Raw genomic sequence first — 16,934 nt, 5'->3', positions numbered from 1 at the left:
TAACTCACACTGTACAACCCTCCAGAAATGTGAGGTAAACTGTGTACCTCGATCTAAAATAATAGATACGGACACACCGTGAAGGCGGACAATCTCATGAGTGTAAATTTCAGCTAACCTCTCTGAAGAATAGGTAACTGCCACTCGAATGAAATATGCTGACTTGGTCAACCTGTCCACAATGACCGAAACTGCGTCAAATTTTCTCTGAGTCCGTGGGAGCCCAACAACAAAATCCATAGTGATACGCTCCCTTTTCCACTCAGGAATTTCTAACTTCTGAAGCAAACCACCAGGTTTCTGATGTTCGTACTTAACTTGCTGACAATTCAGACACCGAGCTACATATGCAACTATATCCTTTTTTATTCTCCTCCACCAATAATGTTTCCGCAAATCTTGATGCATTTTGGCTGTACCTGGATGAATAAAATACCTGGAACTGTGTGCTTCTTCAAGAATTAATTCATGAAGCCCATCCACATTAGGCACACAAATACGACCCTACATTCGCAGAACCCCATCTTCCTCTACATCAACCTGTTTGGCATCAGCGTGCCGCACCATGTCCTTAAAGACAAGTAAATAAGAATCATCATACTGCCTCTCTCTGATGCGCTCATATAAAGAAGACCGAGCGACTATGCAAGCTAGAACCTGACTGGGTTCTAAAATATCTAACCTTACGAATTGATTAGCCAAAGTTTGAACATCTGCAGCTAATGGCCTCTCACCAACCATAATACACGCAAGACTGCCCATACTTACAACCTTTCTACTCAAAGCATCATCCACCACATTGGCCTTTCTGGGGTGATACAAAATGGTAATATCATAGTCTTTCAACAACTCCAACCATCTTCTCTGCCTCAAATTAAGATCCTTTTGTTTGAATAGATACTGAAGGCTACGATGATCAGTAAATACCTCACATGAGACACCGTAGAGGTAATGCCTCCAAATCTTCAGCACATGAACAATGGCTGCCAATTCTAAGTCATGAACAGAATAATTCTTCTCGTGAACTTTCAACTACTGCGACGCATATGCAATTACCTTGCCATCTTGCATTAATACTACACCAAGCCCAATGTGAGATGCGCCGCAATATACCGTATACGATCCTGAACCTGTGGGTAATACCAACACTGGCGCCGTAGTAAAAACGATCTTGAGCTTCTGAAAGCTCAACTCACACTCGTCTGACCATCTGAATGGGACACCTTTCTGGGTCAATCTGGTCAATGGGCTTGCTATAGCCGAAAACCCTTCCATGAACCGATGATAATAACCTGCTAAACACAGGAAACTCCGGATCTCTGTAACTGAAGTAGGTCTAGGCCAATTCTGAACAGCCTCAATCTTCTTAGGATCCACCTTTATGCCTTCTACCGATACAGCATGCCCCAAAAAGGCAATTGAGTTTAACCAAAATTCACATTTTGAAAACTTGGGTATAACTGATTATTCTTCAAGGTGTGAAGCACACTTCGAAGATGCTTCTCATGTTCCTCTCGACTGCTGTAGTAAATCAAGATATCATCAATGAATACAACCACAAAAGAATCCAAATAAGGCTTGAACACCCGATTCATCAAATCCATAAATGCTACTGGGGCATTTGTCAACCCAAATGACATCACTAGGAATTTTAATGCCCATACCGAGTTCGAAAAGCTATTTTAGGGACATCAGATGCCCTAATCTTCAACTGATGGTAACCAGACCTCAATTCGATCTTCGAAAATAACTTGTCACCCTGAAGCTGATCAAATAAGTCATCAATTCTTGGCAGCGGATATTTGTTTTTGATAGTGGCCTTGTTCAACTACCGATAGTCTATACACATCCGTATAGAGCCATCTTCATTCTTTACAAATAATACTGGTGCACCCCAGGGCTAGACACTGGGTCTAATGAATCCCTGATCAAGTAAGTCTTGTAACTGCTCTTTCAATTCTTTCAACTCTGGCGGGGCCACACGTTATGATGGAATAGAAATGGGCTGAGTGCCCAGAGCCAAATCAATATAGAAATCAATATCTCTGTCGGGTGGCATGCCCGGCAGATCTGCAGGAAATACTTCTAGAAATTCACGAACAACTGGTACTGAGTCCATAGAAGGGACATCCGCACTGGGATCGTGAATATAAGCCAAATAGACTAGACACCCTTTCTCTACCATACGCCGAGCTTTCATATAAGAAATAACCCTGATGGCAATATGGCCAGAAGTTCCTTTCCATTCTAACCGAGGTAACCCCGGCATAGCTAGGGTCACTATCTTGGCATGACAATTCAATATAGCATGATAAGGGGACATCCAATCCATACCCAAGATAACATCAAAATCTACCATATCAAGAAGTAGAAGATCCACACTATTATCAAGATTACCAATAGTAACCACACATGAATGATAGACATGATCTACTACAATAGAGTCTCCCACCGGTGTAGATACACACACATAATCACTCAGAGAATCACAAGGCACAACCAATTTTGAAGCAAAATAAGAGGACACATAGGAATAAGTAGATCCTGGATCAAATAGAACTGAAGCATCTCTATGGAAAACTGAAATAATACCTGTGATCACAGCATCAGATGACTCGGCCTCAGGCCTAACTGGAAAAGCATAAAATCGGGACTGGGCCCCACCACTCTGAATTGCGTCCCTGGGACGGCCTCTAACTGGCTGGCCTCCACATCTAATGGCCTGACCTCCACCTATAATGGCCTGACCTCCACCTCTAGCTGCCTGACCCCTACCTCTAGCTGGCTGAGTAGGCGGTGAAGCAACCGGTGCCGGTATGATGGCACGAGAATCTTGTCGAGATCTGTTACTCATCAATCTAGGGCAATACCTCCTGATGTGACCAATGTTTCCACACTCATAACACCCATCTTGATGCTGTGGCTGCTCAAGCTGAAGCTGAAGCTGATCCAAATGGGCTGGATAACCGCTGTAATAACTCTGGAGTGGTGATGCACTAATAGGAGCTGAATGTGCATTGAATACTAGCTGCCTAGAGTAAGGCATAACAAGACCGTGACTCCCTGAAGCATTGGGAGATACATGAAGTGCAGAATGAAATGGTCTGGGAGGATGACCCCTACCAAAATTACCTCTGCCTCTAGACGAGACACCACTTAAACCACCGAACTAACGAGGCCTCTTATCGGACCTCTGCCCTCTCTCCTGTACAAGAACCATCTCGATCCTCCTTGCGACATTAGCAGCCGCCTGAAAAGAAATCTCACTTCCGGTCTCCTTGGCCATCTGAAGTCTGATAGGGTGAATGAGTCCCTCAATAAACCTCCTCACTCTCTCTCCCTCCGTAGGTATTAAAAGGAGAGCATCACGGGCCAAATCCACAAAACGGGACTCATACTGCTCAAATTGCTTGTGGAATTCCTCTCTCAGTGTGATAGGGAGGAACTTCTCCAGAAATAGCTGAGAGAACTACTCCCAGGTAAGTGCAGGCGATCCGACTGGTCGGGTCAATGTATAATCTCTCCACCACCTCATGGCAGAACCCGTCATCTGAAATACAGTAAAATCAACCCCATTGGTCTCAACTATACCCATGTTCCGCAGAACCTCATGGCAGCGTTCAAGATAATCCTGTGCGTCCTCAGAAGGTGTACCACTGAAGTGAACTGGAAAGAGCTTAGTAAACTTATCCAGTCTCAATAAGGCCTCAAAAGACATGGCGGGCCTATCATCGGTCTGTGCCGCAACAACTGGCTGAACTACCCCAACTGGCGGGGCTGTTGGAGCCTGATTCTGGGAAGCCATCTACTCCGGAGCGGGAGTAGTGGGAGTTTGTGCTCCTCTCCCAACTTGTGAAATGGCTGGTGCCATTGGAAATGTACCATTCTGGGCCACGCCCTCCATAAGACTCACCAAATGGACTAGAGCGTCCTGAAGCACTGGAGTAGCTATGAATCCTTCCGGGACCTGAACTGGTCCAGTTGGTACATTCTGAACTGGGACCTCCTCCTGAAGGTCCACTTGAGGTTCTACAATAGGTGCAACTGCTCAAGCTCCGGACTGAGCTCTACCTCGGCCTCTGGCACGACCTTGACCTCGACCTCTACCCCTGGCCATAGTTGCCACCGGAGGTTCTGGTCCCTGTCCATCGGTAGAGGTATTGCGTGTTCTCACCATCTGCGAGAGAATAAGAGTAGAATGGTTCAATCATCGATGATAGAATAAAATCGCACGACACAATAAGAAAGAAATGATATTGTTCCTAAACTTCATAGCCTCTGAGAGATAAGTACAGACGTCTCCGTACCGATCTTTCAAACTCTATTAAGCTTGCTCGTGACTCGTGAGACCTATGTAACCTAGTACTCTGATACCAACTGTCACGACCCAAAATTTTCACCTTCGGACCGTATTGGTCCCTAACATTTTACTTGCTAGGCAAGCCAACGTTAGAATAATATTATCCATTTTTAAAACAATTTTAAGTTTATTAATAACAAGGAACCAAATGTGGAAGCAAAGTTTGAAATATAGTGAATAATCCATAAAAAATAATGATGTCTAAATACTATCCCAGAATTGGTGTCACAAGTGCACGAGCTTCTAAAATAATACAAACAAGGTCTGAACAAAATAAAGCTGTCTGTAAATAAACAAATAACTAAAGTAAAATAGACGGGGACTTCAGAACTGCGGACGCCATGCAGTTATACCTCAAGTCTCATCCGAGTAACTGAAATACGAGCAAGTCTATGGTACGCCGCTGGGACCAACTCAAAAATCTCCACAAGAAGTGCAGAATGTAGTATCAGTACAACCGACCCCATGTACTGGTAAGTGCTGAGCCTAACCTCGACGAAGTAGTGACGAGGCTAAGGCGGTTCACTTACATTAACCTGTACGCAATATTAATGACAACAACAAATAATAGAAATAAAACAAGTAACTCATTTATAATAATTGAAGCCAACTCAGTGGACGTAATCCATTATTATTTCACCCAATTCTGTTGCAGCGTGCAACCCGCTATCCCAATATATTCATATTCAATTCTGTTACAGCGTGCAACCCTCTCTCACAATATATTCCTTTTAATCATGTCTCTCATATATTTATTTCAATCATGTATATATATAGACTTTTAAATAAGTCTGTTGCGGCGTGCAATCCGATCCCCCAATATTAACTTTTAAATAAGTCTATTGCGGCGTGCAATCTGATTCCCCAATATTCACTTTTAAATGAGTCTATTGCGGCGTGCAATCTGATCCCCCAATATTGACTTTTAAATAAGTCTATTGCGGCCTGCAATCCGATCCTCCAATATTAACTTTTAAATAAGTCTATTGCAGCGTGCAATCCGATCCCCCAATATATATATATATATATACTTTTATTTCCGTTGCAGCGTGCAACCCGTTCCCCCAATATAATTTTAAATAACTCATAAATGTAATAAATTTTACTCCAATAAATACCACGTCCAATGAGAAAATATTAAGCATCAAGGCACACAATAATTATAATTTATTTATGAACCAAACAATGATAAATAATAATTTATTACGAAAATCATAGAGAAAATAGACAGTTTAATATTTAATATGCTAAATATCAAGTAGCAATTAGTGCACATAATTCAAACAAGCATATAGCAATTATTACAGGAATTTAAGAATTAATATTTGACAAAGAATACAAGAGAAATAATTATTTTAACTATTAATTCATGTATTAAAATAAATTTAGAATTTTTAAATAATTATGCAAATAATTAATTTTGATGACGTATAGGCACTCGTCATCTCGCCTATACGTCGTTCACATGCAATTCACATAGCAATTAATTTAAGGGTTCTATTCCCTCAAGTCAAGGTTAACCACAACACTTACCTCGCTTTGCAAATTCCAACCAATTACTCAACCACAACTTTTCCTTTTAAATTTATCCCCGAAAGCTTCAAATCTATTTACAAATAATTCGATATATTCAATACTAATCATAGGAATTAATTTCATATTAATTTATAAATTTTCCGGATAAAAATCTGAAATTCATTTAAATATTCGACAGTGAAACCCATGTCTCAAATTCCGAAAAAACTCGCGAAATCTGAACACCTATTCCGATACGAGTTCAACCATACAAAAATTATCCAATTCCGATATCAAATGGACCTTTAAATCTTAACTTTTTATTTTTGAAAGATTTTATAAAAAGTCAAATTTCTTCCATCTAAATCCGAAATAAATGATTAATATAGACATGGATTTATGAAATATAATCACTTTTGGTTAAATAACACTTACCCAATTCAAAGTCGTGAAAATCCCCCTTGAAATCACCCAAATCCGAGACTTGAAACTCAAAAATGAGTAAAAATGGCTAAGACTCAATTTTATGTATTCTGCCCAGCATTTTCACATCTGCGAGCTTTATTTTTGCACCTGCGGTCATGCATTTGTGAAGTAGGTTTGCCAGGCAAGGTTCCGCATCTGCGGACATTTCTATCGCACCTGCGACGTCGTAGAAGCGACCAAACGACCGCAGAGTCTTCCGCAGAAGCGATGCAGCCTTCGCAGAAGCGGTCGCGCATTTGCGCCCCATTTCTCCGCAGAAGCGATGCAACTGGCCAGTGCCCAGGTCGAAGAAGCAACCAGCTTCTCGCAGATGCGGTTCCGCACCTGCGATCACCATTGCGCAGGTGCGATTACACTAGGTTCTGCCAAGAACCTGCTGCTTTCAACATGCTCTAAACAATTCGAATTTCGTCCGAAACTCATCCGAGCCCCTCGGGACTTTATCCAAATATTCCAACAAGTCCCGTAACATAATACAGACTTACTCGGGGTTTCAAATCACATTAATTAACATCGAAATTACAATTCACACCTCGATTCGGATTTTGAGTTTAAAACTTTTCAATTTGCAAACCTCGTGCCAAAACATATTAAATGAATCCGGAATGACTTCAAATTTGGCACACAAATCATAAATGACATAACGGAGCTGTTCAAATTTCCATAATCGGATTCCGGCTCCGATATCAAAAAGTCAACCCCGTGGTCAAACTTGAAATCTTTAGTCTTTAAATTGCTAGTTCTGTTAAATGGTCATAACTTGAGCTAGGGACCTCCAAATTAAATTTCTAGCGTACGCCTAAGTCTCAAATCACGATACGGAGCTACTGGAACTGTCAAAATATTGATCTGGGTCCGTTTGCTAAAACTGTTGACCAAAGTCATCTCAGTTGAGTTTTAAAGCTCTATTTCACATTTTAATCCATTTTTCACATGAAAATTTTTCGGAAAATTTTACGGACTACGCACGCAAGTCGAGGAATGATAAATGGTGCTCTTTGAGGTCTTAGAACACATAATTACTTATTAAATTTAAAGATAGACATTTTAGGTCATCACATATGATTTCTCAAACAAGCCCTCTGAAGTTTCTTTACCTGTAGTTCAATGTACAGATATATTCAGAATCTGACTTTCCATGCAAAATGTTCACTCCTCGAAGGTTTCATCAAGAGTGGCACAGCAGAAACTATTAGGCATGGAAATAAATTCCTTAAAGAGCAAAGCAGAACAAGAGCAAACTAACTTGCCATTCACAACAACCCCACCTTCTCATTTTTCTTTCCCAGACAATTTTATGTAATAATCATATTGCTCTTATGATATAAAGAGTAAGTGCATCTACTGCCATAACAATGATTACTGATCATTAGCCGCATGCCAATATGAAAAAAAGTTGAAAAACAAGTAAAAATCTCCTCCATTTTCCGGTATCTTCTTATATAAATGTCCGACTGAGCATGATATTTGGAAAATAAAAAGGGAAATTTTCATGAAAGCACTTCTCCTACCCCAAGTACTCAGGAAAAGATACCTATCTACCATCAGAGAAGGGAATTTCTCTTGAGAACGGAACCTAGAAAGAGAAATTATCCACACACAGAAAACAGACCATTTATAATTAACAACGGATTCATATAAAGCACGTGAAAGCTAACCTCTTTGGTCATTGTAGCAGAAAATAGGTAAGTCCTTCGATCGTGAGGGATCGCATGCAAAATCTGATCAAGAGTCTTTTCAAATTCCTCATCTAGCAGCCTATCTGCCTCATCCAATACCTCTGCCTCATCCAATACCTATTGCATGTACAAATTCATGACTCAGGATACGCATGCATGCTTATCCAACTAAAATAATATGTTGTGAAACACATATTTATATTTTTTTAAAACCTAGACTTGGTTACGAAAATGAAAATCAAGATTTTAAAAGATGGAATTCTAAAACAAGTCTGAAAACCATTCGCATCGCATATAATGAATTGCATTTTATTTTTGGATACATATTGCTTCAATTAATGAATTTCTTGCTTGATCCAATTGTCCGCACCTAAGGCGATGAAGCCATTGTGCCTCATGCTGTAGTTGGGGGAAAAGCATTTAACTGTAAACCCACATGAAGATAAGAAAGTTTTAGAGGAACATATCAAGTAAAGTAGTCAAATGCTTTTTGCGGCTCAATATGTTGGAAAGTTAAAAAGTAAGGACCAACGAAATTTGACAATGCTGCCAGGAAAAAATGACAAGCAGCTTCTCCTCTGACAAGAGATATACTGTATGCACGCTGTGGGGAATATGGACTAGACGGCATTCAAAAATCATACCACTCTCCAACTATCAAAAGGCCTAGCCTTGAACATGCAGCAAATATCACTTTTAATGTCAATAGTGACATAATAACACATCCTTCAACCAAATGTCGTGAATCAACATTGCACTTTTGGGTTTTCATCCAAAAGAAAATAAAAAGAGTACATAAACAGGCAGAACGAGAACATCTCTGGAACATTTTCAGCATAAGACTCAATGGACAAACCTACCAAATACTTTATCGTACGAAGAGAAAACCCTTTAGTATTGGAAAGATGATCCAATAGTCGACCAGGTGTTGCTACCTACATCAGACAGCATGCAAATGAACATTCAAATAAATATCAGAGATTAAGCATATTAAAAAATCTATAACAACAACATACAATTGCTTTAGCAAATCTGGTGTAACAAGTCGTCCACATGGCTTACTAAATTTTTGCTGACAAGGCAACATAATAGATGTTTGCATGTTGAAAATAAGCAAGCAAAAAATTTGACGAGTACAGTTAGAAATTTTCTTTGTTAGGTAAGCAAGAATTGTATTAGTAAGTTGCATCACGATGATGCATAATGATACATCAGGAACCTTTCAAAAACAGTCTCTGACTGCATAAACATGTCCGCCGGTTGAAGAAATCTAGTAAAATATCATGTACATTTTTTAACTTGAACCAAAAAGCTAATGGAACAGGTTGTTGCAATTTGTAAATATTCCCCTTTTTGTTCAAAAAAGGATATCTGATTTCTTTCCCTCCAAATAGTCCACCAGATACAAGTAGGGATGGTTGCCCATCTCAGTACGCTTAATAGTTGATATTATATTACTTCCACTCACTTAATAGTTGACAATCTATTGCTTCCACTAAAGACTTCTATAACATGAGCTTTCGGCTAGATACTTTTGAGCCTCTCATAAGGAAAAAAGTCACTGGTCTTACAATCCTAAGATGTGGCATGGTGCTGAATGAACATGGTTTAAACTGAACAAAAAGATTTGCCAAGCTAAGGTCAATGGTACACCAATTGTTTTTGCTTAGATTGCTAAAAAGATTCATCATCAACCTTTTACAACCATCAAGTACCTATTACAAAAGAGGTATGGATATTAATCATTCATGAAGGACTTTTGTATAAGCTAAGGCATTTTGCAAAGTCAATACATAAGCACATTTCCTATCAGATAATCTAAGAAGAAATGGCAACTAACATCCAGTAAAGGCCTAGATAGCAGGATGAGGAGCCCTTCTCGCAAAATATAGGCAACTTCTTTAACAAAAAGCTAAGAAAAAAATGCATTTTCAAACAAGTGGGGCAAGGAGACCGACGTTTTTTGGATAGGTAGGTAACTAACTATCTGACATCTAGTCTGGAATATTTTATACAGCTAAAAAAATAGATGACCCCCTAAATTATTTAAAGGAGACATCACAAGCTTATGAAGCTAACTGCACGGTCCAAATAATAGCATGAGGCTACAGTGACCTGACATTCTTAGTCAAGGCTGGGATGGTAAACTGAAGCAACAACACCAGAGGTAAACTGCAGCTGGTGCTCATTTGTTTGTCCCCTAAACGTGCACTGCCATATGAATATTAGACCACCAACTCTTTTTTTAAAAAGGTTGTATCCAATTAATTATGACTAGATACGAGTCGATCGGAGTCGAAAGATCGAAGAAAAAACATAATACTTGTTTAAATTGGAGCAAGTCGAGGTAAGTGACTTGTCTAACTTTGTGTGGGGCAAATTCCCTCTAGGATTGATAATTGTAATGGGTGAAAAGTCATGTACACGAGGTGACGAATGTGTACACGGGCTAAATGTGAAAGATTATGTTTTAAATTGTGTAGATCACTGTTGCGCATTAATTAAATTATTTTATTTTATTATATTCTTCATTATTGATTTAATGTTTATATTTTAAATTTGCTTGACCTTTTCATGCTAATTGTTTTATCTATTTAGTTGGAACTTGGTTTCTTTTATTCTGTGCATTATTTGAAGTTGATTTTCTTTAAATTAAATATTATTAATATGAAGTATTTGGCATTTTTAAATTTGGTATTGAAGCAACGTATTAAAGATTTTGAAATATTATTTTGCTGAATTATTTTGACATGAGCCGTGAACTCTTTATTGTGAAAAAATATTGTTGTTGAATTATTTTGGCGAATTAAATTATTTGAGCACTTGAGGTGCAAATTGTGATATATTGCGATGTTGATACGCATGCGGTGGTATAAGGTCTGGGTATTGAAACGCATGCGGTGAGATAAGTGTGGCTTGATACACGTGGCTAGTAGGGAGAACTACTAGAAGTCATGCAGTGTGATAAGGATGGCTAAAACACAGGATGCTATTTCGAAAAAAAATATTTTCTTTTAAATAAATTATGAAGGCTCCCGCGGTGAGATAAGAAAATAAGATATTTTGAATTTATTTATGATTTGGGACTACGAGGTGGTACCTCGGGAGTGCCCTTGTTAATATTGATTTATGGCCGCAGTTGCCTTTGATTATTTATTGTGATTTTCTTGAAGTTGAAAGGAAATTTTATTTTGTTTCCACGAGATATTAATTGCCATTATTTGGTGTAATTAAATGTGACATACTACTTGATTCTTTTCTATTGTTATTTTATCTTATTATATTGTTTAAATATTTTACCATGCCATTATTTATTCTCCAGTAGGGCCTGACCTGCCCTCGCCACTACTCTACCGAGGTTAGGCTTGGCACTTACTGGGTACCGCTATGGTGTACTCAAACTACGCTTCTGCACATTGTTTTGTGCAGATTCAGGTACATCTTATCAGACCAGGCATCGGTAAACGAACTGTACGAGGAGACTTCAAGGTATATCTGTCAGCGTCCTCAGACTCTGGAGTCCCCTTCTATCTTACTATGTTGTCTCCCTTAGTTGTTTTAGACTCTGATGTATAGAGACATGGAGAATAAATTCTTAGAAGCTTGTGACTTATTTCTATCGGGTTTTGGGAGTTGACATTGTTTGAATTGTAGTTTATTTATTTCAGATATTTATTATTATTACGCATTGATAGGCTTACCTTGTCTTAGAGACTAGGTGCCATCACGACATCCTACAGAGGGCATTTGTGGTCGTGACAAGTTGGTATCAGAGCTCTAGGTTCATAGGTGTTATGAGTCACAAGCAGGTTTAGTAGAGTCTTGCGGATCGGTACGGAGACGTCTATACTTATCTTCGAGAGGCTATGGAACTGTTAGGAAATATTCAGTTCTTTGATTCCTTATCGTGCGTATTTGTTGATTTCAAAGTTTTAAACAATTGTCTTTATATTCTCTCACAAATGGTGAGGACACGCACAACTGGATCTGATGATCAAACACCCGCACCCCCTGTTGGAGTCGCAAGAGGCCGTGGTCGAGGCAGAGGCCGAGGAAGACTAGGGGGTGCAGCTAGAGCACCTGCACGAGCTGCTGCACCAGAGCCACCAGTAGCTGCAGTTGGAGAGAAAGCACCTGAGACGCCTGTTACTACTCCTGCACTTCAGGAGACTCTTGCCCAGGTTTTGAGCATGTTTGGCGCTTTAGCTCAGGCAGGGTTAATTCCACTTGCTCCTGCCATATCTCAGGCTGGGGGAGGAGCACAGCCTCCCACCGCCCATACTCCAGAACCACGAGCCCAAGTTGACCATGCCCTAGAGGTTTTACTAGTGCATCTAGTTGTCCCAGTTTGTCCTGAGATTAGGACAGCAGTTTCAGAGGGGGAGCGGCTCAGGATCAAGAAGTATAAGAAGTACCACCCTCCCACTTTCAGCGGTTTAGCTTCAGAGGATGCTCATGGTTTTCTGGAGGAATGTCACCATATCCTTTGTACTATGGGTATTGTGGATTCCAGTGGGGTTTCTTTCACGACATTCCAGTTTAGAGGAGCAGCCTACTAGTGGTGGTGGGCATATGAGTTGGATAGTCTGGCTGAGGCAACTTCACTTAATTGGACTCAATTTTCAGATATGTTCTTAAGGGAGTATGTTCCTGAGAGTCTTAGAGATGCATGGCGTGCAGAGTTTGAGTAGCTGCACTAGGGTTCTATGACCGTGTTAGAATATGTGGTCCGATTCAGTTATTTGGCTAGGCATGCACCAGCCTTAGTTGCTACTGTTCGAGAGCGGGTTCGCAGATTTATTGGGGGTCTCCACCCTAGTATCAGATACAGTATGGCCCGAGAGATAGAGATGGACATCATATACCAATAGGTGGTGTCAATTGCTAGGAGATTGGAAGGTATGCAAGCTCGGGAGAGGGAAGAGAGGGAAGCTAAGAGACCCCGAGATTCTGGCACAAATAATAATTCTCGTGCCCTAGTTGCAGCATGTCATGGTAGAGGTTATGTGAGCCGTCCTATTCATTCAGCACTTCCAGCTTCCAGAGGTATTCCGGCTACTCCCAGACCTCATGTTCCATATTATGCACCACCAATGTCTACTGTACCTCCTGTACTGGGTGCTTTCAGCGGGCAGTCTAGTCGATCAGGCCCGAGCCAGTCTCAGTAGCCACGTCCTCCGAGAGCTTGTTTTGAGTATGGTGACACTCGTCATATTATGAGAGATTGCCCCAAATTTAGGAGGGGTGAACCTCCACAGATTTCTCAGGCCCCATCCATTCCACAGGGCCCTCACGCTTCTCAAGCCATGATTATTGCACCAGTTGCCACTCCACCTGCACAGCCAGCTAGAGGTGGAGGTCAGGCGGGTAGAGGTCGCCCTAGAGGGGGAGGCCAGGCCAGATATTATTCCCTTCTTGCTAGGACTGATGTCGTTGCATCCGATTCTATTATCACATGTATTATTCCGGTCTGTCCTAGAGATGCATCAGTCTTATTTGATCCAGGCTCCACTTATTCTTATGTGTCATCTTATTTTGCCCCGTATTTGGGTGTATCACGTGATTCCTTGAGTTCTTCTATTTATGTATCTACACTCGTGGGTGAATCTATTATTGTGGACCGCGTGTATCGGTCGTGTTTAATTGTTATCAGAGGTTTGAGACTGGAGCTGATTTATTATTGCTTAGTATGGTGGATTTCGATATTGTTTTGGGCATGGACTGGTTGTCGCCCTATCACGCTATTCTTGATTGTTACGCCAAGACGGTGACGTTGGCTATGCCAGGTCTACCGCGGCTAGAGTGGAGATGTACCTCGGATCATGTTCCTAGCAGGGTTGTTTCATTTCTTAAAGCTCAACGAATGGTTGAGAAGGGGTGTGATGCGTATCTGGCCTATGTGAGAGATGTTAGTATTAATACTCCTACTATGGAGTCAGTTCCTGTAGTAATGGATTTCCCTGATGTATTTCCAGCAGATCTTCCGGGTATGCCACTCGACAGGGATATTGACTTTGGCATTGATTTATTACCGGGTACTCACCACATTTCTATTCCACTATATCGTATGGCCCCACTAGAGTTGAAAGAATTAAAAGAACAATTACACGAGTTGCTTGATAAGGGTTTCATTCGGCCCAGTGTATCACCTTGGGGTGCTCTTGTCTTATTTCTGAAGAAGAAGGATGGTTCTATACGGATGTGTATTGATTACCACCAGTTGAACAAGGCTACAGTGAAGAACAAGTATCCATTGCCACGTATTGATGATCTATTTGATCAGCTTCAGGGTGCCAGAGTGTTCTCTAAGATCGACTTACGTTCATGCTATCATCAGTTGAAGATTCGGGAGCCAGATATCCCGAATATTGTTTTCAGGACTCGGTGCGGTCATTACGAGTTCCTTGTGATGTCTTTTGGGCTGACCAACGCCCCAGCAACATTTATGCACTTAATGAATAGTGTATTTCAGCATCTTGATTCTTTTGTCATTGTGTTTATTGACGACATTCTGGTGTATTCCCGGAGTCGGGAAGATAATGAACAACACCTGAGGACTGTGCTTCAGACTTTGAGAGAAAAGAAGTTATATGCAAAATTTTCAACGTGTGAATTCTGTCTTAATTTAGTGGGATTTTTGGGTCATATAGTTTCGTGCGAGGGGATCAAGTAGATCCGAAGAAAATTGAAGAAGTGCAGAGTTGGTCCAGACCGTCCTCAGCTACGGAAATTCGGAGTTTCCTTGGTTTGGCAGGGTATTATTGTCGATTTGTAAAGGGTTTCTCTTTTATTGCTACATATATGACCAAATTGACCCAGAAGGGTGCTCTGTTTAGGTGGACCGAAGAATGTTAGGAGAGCTTCCAAAAGCTCAAGACAACTTTGACTACAACCCCAATATTGGTATTACCTACAGGTTCAGGTGCTAATACTGTGTATTATGATGCATCGCGTATTGGTCTCGGCACAGTGTTGATGCAAGACTGTAGGGTGATTGCCTACGCGTCCAGACAGTTAAAGGTGCATGATAAGAATTATCCTGTACACGACCTTGAGTTAGCAGCTATTGTTCATGCCTTGAAAATTTGGCGACATTATTTGTACGGTGTCTATTTTGAGGTCTACACCGATCACCGAAGTCTACAACATCTTTTTAAATAGAAGGATCTTAATTTGTGGCAGCGGAGGTGGTTGGAGTTGCTTAAGGATTATGATATCACCATTCTCTATCATCCTGGGAAGGCCAATGTAGTGTCCAATACTTTGAGTTGTAAGGCGAAGAGTTTGGGCAGCTTAGCATATTTACCGGTGGTAGAGAGGCCTTTAGCCTTGGATGTTCAGGCCTTGGCCAACCAGTTTGTCAGATTGGATGTTTCCGAGCCAAGTCGAGTTTTGGCTTGTGTGGTTTCTCAGTCTTCTCTTTATGATCGTATCAGGGAGCGTCAGTATGATGACCCCTATTTGTTTGTCCTTAAGGATACAGTTCAACACGGTGATGCCAAGGAAGTCACTATTGGAGATAACGGTGTACTACGGATGCAGGGCAGGCTATGTGTACCCAATGTAGATGGCTTGCGTGAGTTGATTCTCTAGGAGGCTCACAGTTCCCGGTACTCCATTCATCCGGGTGCTGCAAACATATATTAGGACTTGAGACAGCACTATTGGTGGAGGCGAATGAAGAAAGACATAGTGGAGTATGTAGCTCGGTGTCTAAATTGTCAACAGGTGAAATATGAGCATCAACGACCGGGTGGATTACTTCAGAAGTTAGAGATTCCAGAATGGAAATGGGAGAGGATCACTATGGATTTCGTTGTTGGGCTCCCACGGACTCAGAGGAAGTTCGATGCAGCTTGGGTGATTGTGGATAGATTGACCAAGTCAGCTCATTTCATTCCTGTGATGACTACCTACTCTTTCGAGCAGTTGGCTCGAATCTATATTCGCAAGATTGTCAGACTTCACGGCGTACCAGTATCTATCATCTCTGACCGGGGTACACAGTTTACATCACGGTTCTGGAGGGAAGTACATCGTGAGTTGGGTACTCGGGTAGAGTTGAGTACATTATTTCACCCTCAGACGGACGGGCAGTCCGAACACACTATTCAGATACTGGAGGATATGCTTCGTGCGTGTGTGATAGATTTTGGGGGTGCTTGGGATCAGTTCTTACCACTTGTGGAGTTTGCTTATAACAATAGATATCATTTGAGCATTCAGATGGCTCCGTATGAGGCCTTGTATGGTACGCGGTGCCGGTCTCCAGTGGGTTGGTTCGAACCGGGGGAGTCTAGACTATTGGGTACAAACATGGTTCAGGATGCCTTGGAAAAGGTTAAGTTGATTCAGGATCGGCTTCGTACAGCCCAATCTAGATAGAAGAGTTATGCGGATCGGAAGGTTCGTGATATTGCATTCATGGTTGATGAGGGGGTATTACTCCGGGTTTCGCCTATGAAGGTTGTGATGAGGTTTGGGAATAAGGGCAAGTTAAGCTCTAGGTATATTGGGCCTTTTGAGATTCTTGAGAGAGTTGGAGAGGTGGCTTACAGACTTGCACTATCACCTAGTCTCTCTACAGTTCATCCGGTATTCCATGTTTCTATGCTTCAAAAATATCACGGCGATCCGTCTCATGTGTTAGACTTCAGTTCGGTTCAGTTGGACAAGGATATATCTTATGTTGAGGAACCAACGACTATTTTAGATAGGTAGGTTCGAAAGTTGAGGTCAAGAACATTGCTTTCGTGAAGGTTCAGTGGAGGGGTCATCCGGTCGAAGAGGCGACTTGGGAGACCGAGCATGATATGCGCAGCTGTTATCCACACTTATTCACCAGCTCAGGTACTTTTTCTAACTCCGTTCGAGGACGAAAGTTTGTTTTAGAG

At 41.1% G+C, this 16,934-nt stretch overlaps 1 long non-coding RNA gene across 1 annotated transcript; it reads right to left on the bottom strand.

Moving 5' to 3' along the window:
- Positions 1–7,424: 7,424 nt before the first annotated feature.
- Positions 7,425–8,972, bottom strand: LOC117272983 (uncharacterized). The gene is made up of 3 exons (XR_004508781.2): positions 8,901–8,972; positions 8,020–8,139; positions 7,425–7,458 (listed from the first exon to the last, which is right to left on the bottom strand). It is a non-coding gene; the product is annotated as an uncharacterized lncRNA (long non-coding RNA).
- Positions 8,973–16,934: the final 7,962 nt, after the last annotated feature.

The sequence above is a fragment of the Nicotiana tomentosiformis genome, chromosome 4, assembly GCF_000390325.3.
Source record: "Nicotiana tomentosiformis chromosome 4, ASM39032v3, whole genome shotgun sequence".
Taxonomy (NCBI): domain Eukaryota; kingdom Viridiplantae; phylum Streptophyta; class Magnoliopsida; order Solanales; family Solanaceae; genus Nicotiana; species Nicotiana tomentosiformis.
The sequence above is the reverse complement of the archived record's forward strand: the minus strand, read 5'-3'. Positions and strand labels throughout refer to the sequence as shown.